Source organism: Pistacia vera, unplaced genomic scaffold (genome assembly GCF_008641045.1).
Source record: "Pistacia vera cultivar Batoury unplaced genomic scaffold, PisVer_v2 Contig361, whole genome shotgun sequence".
Classification (NCBI taxonomy): domain Eukaryota; kingdom Viridiplantae; phylum Streptophyta; class Magnoliopsida; order Sapindales; family Anacardiaceae; genus Pistacia; species Pistacia vera.
The window spans coordinates 568,560-578,564 of NW_022196181.1; the positions used below are offsets into that span (position 1 = coordinate 568,560).

At 35.9% G+C, this 10,005-nt stretch overlaps 2 pseudogenes; both read right to left on the minus strand.

The window, feature by feature from the left end:
- Positions 1–272: 272 nt before the first annotated feature.
- On the minus strand, positions 273–3,944 carry LOC116140058 (annotated as a pseudogene).
- On the minus strand, positions 3,775–9,689 carry LOC116140059 (annotated as a pseudogene).
- Positions 9,690–10,005: the final 316 nt, after the last annotated feature.

Here is a 10,005-nt window from a genome sequence, read left to right on the forward strand (position 1 = left end):
TTGTTAACTAAGATGTTTGGATCCGTTTATGTACACCTCGGCTAATTCTTAAAAGAAACAACCTACCATCACAATCTATCGTGGGCAAAGGTATTATCTCTACACTAGATAGAGAATAGTAAAAATGAGCATATTTATTTGTAAGATATATTTATTAACAGTGAAAATAATATGATTTGACAATTAATTTTCGATAGTTTTTATTAGTCATAAATCTGAACCTCAGGAGAGCCCACAGATGTCCCATGTTTTAATATCATAGTCCTGACTTCCTATACAGATGGTCGGTGAAATGGTTGTACAGCTGACAAATGAGTTGATGGAACGCTTTCCCTAACAGATTTATTCCCATCCTTGATGAGAGACCCATAGGAAAAATTTAAAGAAGAAACTAAGAGTTAAAGATCTCCGAAACTCCACCATCCCACCAGGAGCATCTTCTTTGATCACAATATCTGTTTGTAAATTTTCAAAGCACTTTGCAACAGCTCATGCGTCCAATTCTTGCCTATGATAAATTCTTTTGTCTTCGATGCAGAGATAGATAGAGGAGCAACCCCCCATAAGCGATTGACGCATCCAAAACAATCAATTCTACTCCTTTTTCCTCAAGATAGACACGCATTCCAGCATTTACAATGCAATATCATCCTCCCTTCATGTGCCGCTTAAATTCTTTAACAAACTCAAAACGCCTAGTCCAAGGTAAGAATATGGATAGTATATTTCATCACTTGCCATATCCACCTTTCGATAACCCAGGAAATCTCAGCCAAGGCCATTCTAATGTTCTTTGCTGTCATGATTTGAAATTTCGCTCTTGAAGCCATCCGAGAGGGTTCAAGTCTGAATTGGACTGGCTGTACAGATATTCCCTCCAACAGATGCAACATTCTTAATCTGAGTGCCACAAACCATTTCAATTGCTCAATAAAGCTTTGCATGATGATGTTTCTCTGCTGGACGCTCATTTACAAGCTTTCTAAAAGTTTCAAGAGTTCAGTCAGTCTTACAGCAGCACCTATCCTAACCCATCATCCTTGACACTCAGTACATTGAGTTCTGGTACATGTGTAACAGAGATCAAAACCTGATACTGATTCTCTTCACCCTCATTTCAATCCCAACCTCAGAATTACAACCAATAACTTTGCATCTGGGTATTTTAGCTTAACTCAAGCAATGTTGAAGTTCTAAGGGTCGATACCACTTGAGCCCTCCATCCACTTAATTTCAAAGGATTTAATTTTCTCAACAACAGATCTGGAGGAAAAATAAGCTCTTTTTCAGTATATGTGCTCCCATCTATCTCACTATGAGACAGTTCATAAGTCCTGCCACAAGCCACACCTTCTTTACAGGGGTGCACATTGCTTCCAATTTCTGGTCGACATGAACAGGGTTTACCAGTTGAAGGGCAAACAATTTCTCCTCTTTAAGACTTAGTGAAGACATATTTGTGTACACTGCATCATTAGTTTTAGAGAAAACCCGAAATGCATCAACAATTGGTCTGTAACCTGTGCAGCGACACAAATTTCCAGCAAGGCATTCTTCAATTTGCTCTTCAGTAGGCGCTGTCTGACTTGACCTCAATAATGCATACATTGACATGATAAACCAGGAGTGCAAAATCCACATTGGGACCCATGAGCACGTGCAAATGATTCCTGCGAACATATGGAAATGCACATATCTCCAAACAATAAAACAGAAAACTAATCCAATTTTACAGCATTAACCCAAAATCCCCTCTCCTTATCTTTGATGCTACCAAATCTGATCATTACCTTTATTATCAGAAAGAATTTATAGTAGGCAAAGAGCACTAACAGAATGTACTATTACTAAACCCAAACCAATGGTAATTATAATCACTCTTAACAAAAAAAATCAACGATATAAATGACACAACACAGAAAGCATCATATATTACTTGAATTGGGTGCAAGCCATGTTTGCGGTTTCCAACTCCCTCCACCGTAATTACATGCATCCCTTCTACAGAGTAGAGGAGCCAAACATCATTGACAGCATAATGCCTGAAAGAAGTTTTCCACATACTTTTCTCATTTGTTTCTAGCACAGTAGAATGTAAGTGAAGGGAGGGGCCAAGAGAGAACTCACACACATTTCTTCGATTTTTTATCATAATGAGAAACCATGACAGTGCAAGCCCCAACACCACTTCACCCGCAGCCAAGTTTTGTCCCCGTCAGACCGATATCTTTATTACCAGAAACAGACTAGAATAGATTCCGCTGTATCAATGAAGTATTTATAAAGAAAAATAACTACATCCCCTGATGAATAAGCTTACAATGAGAAAAAGTGAAGGCTTTGCAGCCCTTTTTAAGAGAAAAAAATTGTACTTTCATCGGTCCAAGCAAAGTCCAAAACTTTTAAGCCTAACACATATACCATTGAAATTCCCCTCGTTCTTTTAATCAATAGGTTATATTTATGAAGAATTACGATAACCCATATGTTTAACGTACTAGAAAAGAATCAAAAATAAAAATCAAGCTCAATATAAACATTGGGATAAGTCAAGACTCAAAACTCCAATTTGGAAAAGAGAATAAAATTTCGTTACAGAAGAACCCGGTAACCAATTAGTACATAAACTCCTCATTGGTAATGAAAAAATATTTCCTCTTTATATTACACTTACCGGGCAACAAAACATTACAAAGGACAGAAATGGAGCTCATACATGAGCAAAATCCATCGGTTTCAAAATCACATATAAATGAGATTCAAAAACTAACTTCCATCATTTATATTCAGTTTTTCAGCAATGAAACCAATCAGGAACAGTCCCAAAAAAAGCCTGAGCCACAAAATCTTAACACACAATAATAACTAGATCCAAATTACAAATCCAGAAACCCTCTGCCTGGTGCAACTTAAAAAGCCTACTGACACATTATATACTTGCTTCTGTAACACAAGATTAAAGCACATTTTCCCTTCATTCCCTTTCATTTTCTACTAAACTAAACACACTCCATATACCCAATTAAGCTTACACGAGTGACAGAAGGATCCATTTATCAAACGTAAGTGACAATACTTCATTTACCAGCCTTATATTAAGTAAAACCAAGCTCAACTCATTAACAGGAGTGAGAAAAACTGATTAATTGACTAAACCTCATCGTCCAGCTTTTGGATTGGTGTGAGGTGACTAAAATTCAAAACTTTTTTTCCCTATGTATATTTCATGCCTTCATTAATCACTTCATGAATTTGATCTAACCCAAAATATCACAACCATAAAAATCTAACTACCTTCAAAAAAAAAAAAAAAAAAAAAAAAAAAAGAGCCTTGCCCACATGATCTCAAACTTAGCTATGTTGATTCAACATTAAAACTCACTCATATTTTCTGTTTCCTGCCCTCTTTTATTTTTTCTGGGGAAACCAAACAAAATTCCATTGATTCAACACAACCCACAAAACATCAAGCTAAACAGAACAACTCAAGATTCAAAAGACCCTTTAATTCAAACAAAACTAAACAAAAAAAAACATTACCTCTGAGATATTCAATAAGAGTCAAGTGAGCCAAGCCACAGGCAGCACTTTACGGACGCCATTAACGTACAAGATCGCAATAAAGGGGCCATCCATAGTCAGAATCAATGTTTGCCTTAAATTACTTAGTTGAACATACCAGCAGATCCTCTCTGTGGGATTTCAGAGCACAGCACTAATTTTATAAAAATAAAAAGTTAATAGGAAAAAAAAAAGGAGTAAGTTCACACCTGACCCACACAAGTGACAACTTCTGAAGCAAATAGCTCCTCGTCGTAAACAACTGGTCCAATAGTATTATCACCTGGCACATCCTCAGAAAAATATATGCCCACAAACCCAGGTGAAGACCTGGCTCCTGAATCATCTATTGAAAGTATTCGGGCATGAGGTTTTCTGCTCATTACTAACGCAGCATGCAAACCATGAGAAGGCATTGGTGTGTCATCAGTATATTCTGCCTCCCCCGTAACCTGAAAGAAGTAACCATATCAACATGATCTTTGTGGACACAAATCAAAAAGTAGATACAAGTGAATGGAAATATGAAAATCAAAGTCTGCAAGTACTTTCACACCAAATACAGGAACATATCAGCTAACAACATGATAGGATCTAGAGTTTCCAAGTGCTCATTGGTATCCACTGTCCACAACCTCAAACAATGGTGCAACGGAAGCTATCAGTCAAAATAATAGTAAATGATGATTTGCAGCACCAAATGCAAAATTTAAAATAAAATAAAATAATAAATGAAGGGAATGAGTTGAGTTGAGTTAACATAGGCAACCCAACTAGTTCGGCTTAGCTGACTTGAGTGAACTAAGCAATGTGCTCAAGACACCAATGGAAAAGACCTTCAGATGTCATATGCAGCATTAGGACATCAAAAAGAGATAGCAGGACCAGAGATACTCATATTTTGAAGCAAGCACATAGATAAACGGACACAGAGTTTGCAGCAGAACCCTAAATAATTAGTGCTGTAGTAAAAATGGTTAAAACATGAAAAATAAGAAAAAAGCTGCAAGCTAGAGACTGGGAGTCTACAAACATCAGAAACTGCTGAAAAACCATTACCTCATGTGCTCTGATATATGTAATTAATTCTTCTCAAAAAAACATATACTATTAATCATGCAATCATGTTTTGGAAATTTGACATTAACTTATTCACAAATTACTCAAGAAAGAAAATAGTCTCTACCAAAACTGCATATTAGAGGAAGTTAACCCTCCAAAGATCTAAATACCAGATACTACATAATATATCACTGAAAAAAACTAGCACGCATGCATGCTCAAAAATAATGCAAGTCCGAAATAACATCCGGAAAAGAATGCACATGAACTTCCACCTATATCAGCAAACATAAAATTATTCTGCTAGATAGAATTTGTTCTCCAACTCTACAAACCTGAAGTTTCGCTGAGAGTGAACCTCAGGAGACCCACAGATGTCCCATGTTTTATATATCATAGTCCTGACTTCCTATAACAGATGGTCGGTGAAATGGTTGTACAGCTGACAAATGAGTTGATGGAACGCTTTCCCTAAGATTTATTCCCATCCATTTGAGGAGAGACCCATAGGAAAAATTTAAAGAAGAAACTAAGAGTTAAAGATCTCCGAAACTCCACCATCCCACCAGGAGCATCTTCTTTGATCACAATATCTGTTTGTAAGATTTTCAAAGCACTTTGCAACAGCTCATGCGTCCAATTCTTGCTCTGCATATAAATTCTTTTGTCTTCGATGCAGAGATGATAGAGAGCAACCCCACCATAAGCATTGACGCATCCAAAACAATCAATTCTACTCCTTTTTCCTCAAGAAGACACCCATTCCAGCATTTACAATTGCAATATCATCCTCCCTTCGATGTGCCTGCTTAAATTCTTTAACAAACTCAAAACGCCTAGTCCAAGGTAAGAATATGGATAGTAATATTCACTCACTTGCCATATTCACCTTTCGATAACCCAGGAAAAAATCTTCACCAAGGCCATTCTAATGTTCCCTTTGCTGTCAATGATTTGAATTTCGCTCTTGAAGCCTCCAGGAGGGTTCAGACTGAATTGGACTGGCTGTACAATATTCCCTCCAACAATGCAACATTCTTAATCTGAGTGCCAGCAAACCATTTCAATTGCTCAATAAAGCTTTGCATGATGATGTTTCATCTGCTGGACGCTCATTTACAAGCTTTCTAAAAGTTTTCAAGAGTTCAGTCAGTCTTACAGCAGCACCTATCTCTAACCCATCATCCTTGACACTCAGTACATTGAGTTCGTGTACATGTTAACAGAGATCAAAACCTGATACTCATTCTCTTCAACCTCATTTCAATCCCAACCTCAGAATTACCAACCAATAACTTTGCATCTGGGTATTTTAGCTTTAACTCAAGCAAATGTTGAGTTCTAAGGGTCGATACCACTTAGCCCTCCAAATCCACTTAATTTCAAAGGATTTAATTTTCTCACAACAGATCTAGGAAAAATAAGCTCTTTTTCAGTATTGTGCTCCCATCTATCTCACTGTATGAGACAGGTTCATAAGTCCTGCCACAACCACACCTTCTTTACAGGGGTGCACATTGCTTCCAATTTCTGGTCGACATGAACAGGGTTTACCAGTTGAAGGGCAAACAAATTCTCCCTCTTTAAGACTTAGTGAAGACATATTTGTGTACTGCATCATTAGTTTTAGAGAAAAACCCGAAATGCATCAACAATTGGTCTGTAACCTGTGCAGCGACACAAATTTCCAGCAAGGCATTCTTCAATTTGCTCTCAGTAGGCTGTCTGACTTGACCTCAATAATGCATACATTGACATGATAAAACCAGGAGTGAAAATCCACATTGGGACCCATGAGCACGTGCAAATGATTCCTGCAGAACATAATGGAAATGCACATATCTCACAAACAATAAAACAGAAAACTAATCCAAATTTTACAGCTTAACCCAAAATCCCCTCTCCTTACTTTGATGCTACCAAAAATCTGATCATTACCTTTATTATCAGAAAGAATTTATAGTAGGCAAAGAGCACTGAACAAATGTACTATTACTAACCCAAACCAATGGTAATTATAATCACTCTTAACAAAAAAATCAACATATAAAATGCACAACCAGAAAGCATCATATATTACTTGAATTGGGTGCAAGCCATGTTTGCGGTTTCCAACTCCCTCCACCGTAATTACATGCATCCCTTCTACAGAGTACAGAGGAGCCAAACATGCATTGACAGCATAATGCCTGAAAGAAGTTTTCCACAATACTTTTCTCATTTGTTTCTAAGGCACAGTAGAATGTAATGAGAGGGAGGGCCAAAGGAAACTCACACACATTTCTTCGATTTTTTATCATAATGAGAAACCATGACATGCAAGCCCCACAACCACCTTCACCGCAGCCAAGTTTTGTCCCCGTCAGACCGATATCTTTATTACCAGAACAGACTAAATGAGATTCCGCTGTATCAATGAAGTATTTATAAAAGAAAAATAACTACATCCCCTGATGAATAAGCTTACAATGAGAAAAAGTGAAGGCTTTGCAGCCCTTTTAAGAGAAAAAATTGTACTTTCATCGGTCCAAGCAAAGTCCAAAACTTTTAGCCTAACACATATACTCATTGAAATTTCCTCGTTTCTTTTAATCAATAAGGTTATATTTATGAAGAATTACGATAACCCATATGTTTACGTACTAGAAAAGAATCAAAAAAATAAAAATCAAGCTCAATATAAACATTGGGATAAGTCAAGACTCAAAACCCAATTTGGGAAAAGAGAATAAAATTTCGTTACAGAAACCCGGTAACCAATTAGTACATTAAACTCCTCATTGGTAATGAAAAAATATTTGCCTCTTTATATTACCTTACCGGGCAACAAAACATTACAAAGGACAGAAATAGAGCTCATACATGAGCAAAATCCATCGGTTTCAAAATCACATATAAATGAGATTCAAAAACTAACTTCCATTATATTCAGTTTTTCAGCAATGAAACCAATCATGAACAAGTCCCAAAAAAAAGCCTGAGCACAAATCTACCAACAATAGATAACTAGATCCAAATTACAAATCCAGAAACCCTCTGCCTGGTGCAACTTAAAAAGCCTACGACACATTATATACTTGCTTCTGTAACACAAATTAAAAGCACATTTTCCTTCATTCCCTTTCATTTCTACTAAACTAAACACACTCCATATACCCAATTAAGCTTACACGAGTGACAGAAGGATCCTTTTATCAAACGTAAGTGACAATACTTCATTTACCAGCCTATATAAGTAAAACCAAGCTCAACTCAATTAACAGGAGTGAGAAAACTGATTAATTGCCTAAACCTCATCGTCCAGCTTTTGATTGGTGTGAGGTGACTAAAAATTCAAAACTTTTTTTCCCTATGTAATATTTCATGCCTTCATTAATCACTTCATGAATTTGATCTAAATCCCAAAATATCACAACCATAAAAATCTACTATACCTTCAAAAAAAAAAAAAAAAAAAAAAAAAAAAAAAAAAAGACTTGCCCACATGATCTCAACTTAGCTATGTTGATTCAACATTAAAACTCCACTCATATTTTCTGTTTCCTGCCCTCTTTTTTTATTTTTCTGGGGAAACCAAACAAAATTCCATTGATTCAACACAACCACAAAACACAAGCTAACAGAACTAAACTCCAATTCAAAGACCTTTAATTCAAACAAAACTAAACAAAAAAAAACATTACCTCTGGATATTCAATAAGAGTCAAGAGCCAAGCCATCAGGCAGCACTTTACGGACGCCATTAACGTACAAATCGCCTCTTCGGTCCACTCCTCGCCCATTAACTCAATCTTCTCTTCGTTCTTCAAAGACCCCATGGATTATCGATTGAGAAGACTAAATGATTTATATTTGTGGTTTCTTTCTTTGTTTAATGTTCACGTTGTTGGTTTTTAAAATGGAAAGTTGAGTGTGTATGGCGGGGAAGACATTAAATATTGGAAAGATTGAACAGAGAGAAAGTGGGATAAGTTTGGAATTCTGTGAAGGTGATGTCACCATAAGGGCTACTTTTCGGACAGTATCGACATCGAGTAGGATTAGATTGAAGACAGGAAGAGTTGTACTTTGATTGAAGAAAGACGTTGTACTTTGATTTGATACTCCACCCTCAGAGTCATGATGTCGGTTTAGATTCCAGAAATATAATAAATAATTTAAGAATACAATTCAACTGGGCATGTTTGGTATATTTTGTTTAAATATAGATATTCTGAAGAAAAAAAAAAAAAAAAATTTAAATATAGATATTTTTAAAAATATCTATTATTTTAACCTTTATTTTTTATTTTTTTATAATAACCTCTAATTTATTATTTAATTAAACACTCTTATAATAAAATTTATAAATTAACAAAACATTCTTATCTATCCAACTAATTGTCAACAGTCATCCATCACTGTCAAACAATGACTTACAATCATCAAAATAGTGCACGACCAACTGAATCTGGCTGGTCGTTGGTCATTCTAACGCCGACAACCGCGATGGCAACCATGTAAATTTTTATATGTAAGAAAAATTAAATAAATTATGCGGAAATATATGTCAAACATTTAGGAGGCGTTTAGTTGAGGGGTATTAAGATTACTGAAGTTAAGTCATCTTATATTACTTGATTACCATGTTTGTTGTCAAGTATATAATACCAGTAATCTTCAAATACCAATAGTGATTACTATTGGTATTTTGGAGGTAATCTGATTACCTCCATTTTCTTAGTTATTCAGATTATCAGGGTTATCTTTTTTTGTTACAATTTTATCCCTATTAATAAATTTTAGGATAATAATGCCCTTATTTTTAAATTTATTTACATGAATATAGCTTTTACTATTTATCCTCAATTAATTAACTTTTTGACAAATTACCTTGAATTCAAAATAAATTACAGCCCACCCAAGCCACCACCCAGCCAACTACCGCTGGTAACGACCGTTGCAGGAACGGTGTATAGAAGGCCGAAATGGCCGTCGTGCACCGATATGGCCCCAAATACTAGCCGTTGATGACCAGATCCATCATCGATCCGGCCAAAAATGGTCATACGATGCACGGAGGCCATTTCCTTCTTCCGTGCGCCGCTAGGTTACCGCTGCCGCGGTGGTTGCCGGCGGCTGGCGTGGCTGAGTTGGTGGGGTGCTTTGTTAATTTTCCAAATTTTATTATGGGGTTATTTTTGCTAAGTTTTAAAATGCAGAAGGGTTATATAATCCAAATAATAATCAATATTAAAAAATAATATATAATATTTAATTAGAGGACAATTCATTCATTTAAATACATACTCCCATTTATTCCTCCTAACCAAACATATTAATATAACATACCCATCAATTAACCAAACAATTTCCTAATTTTCCAGTAATCTTCAAGGTAAT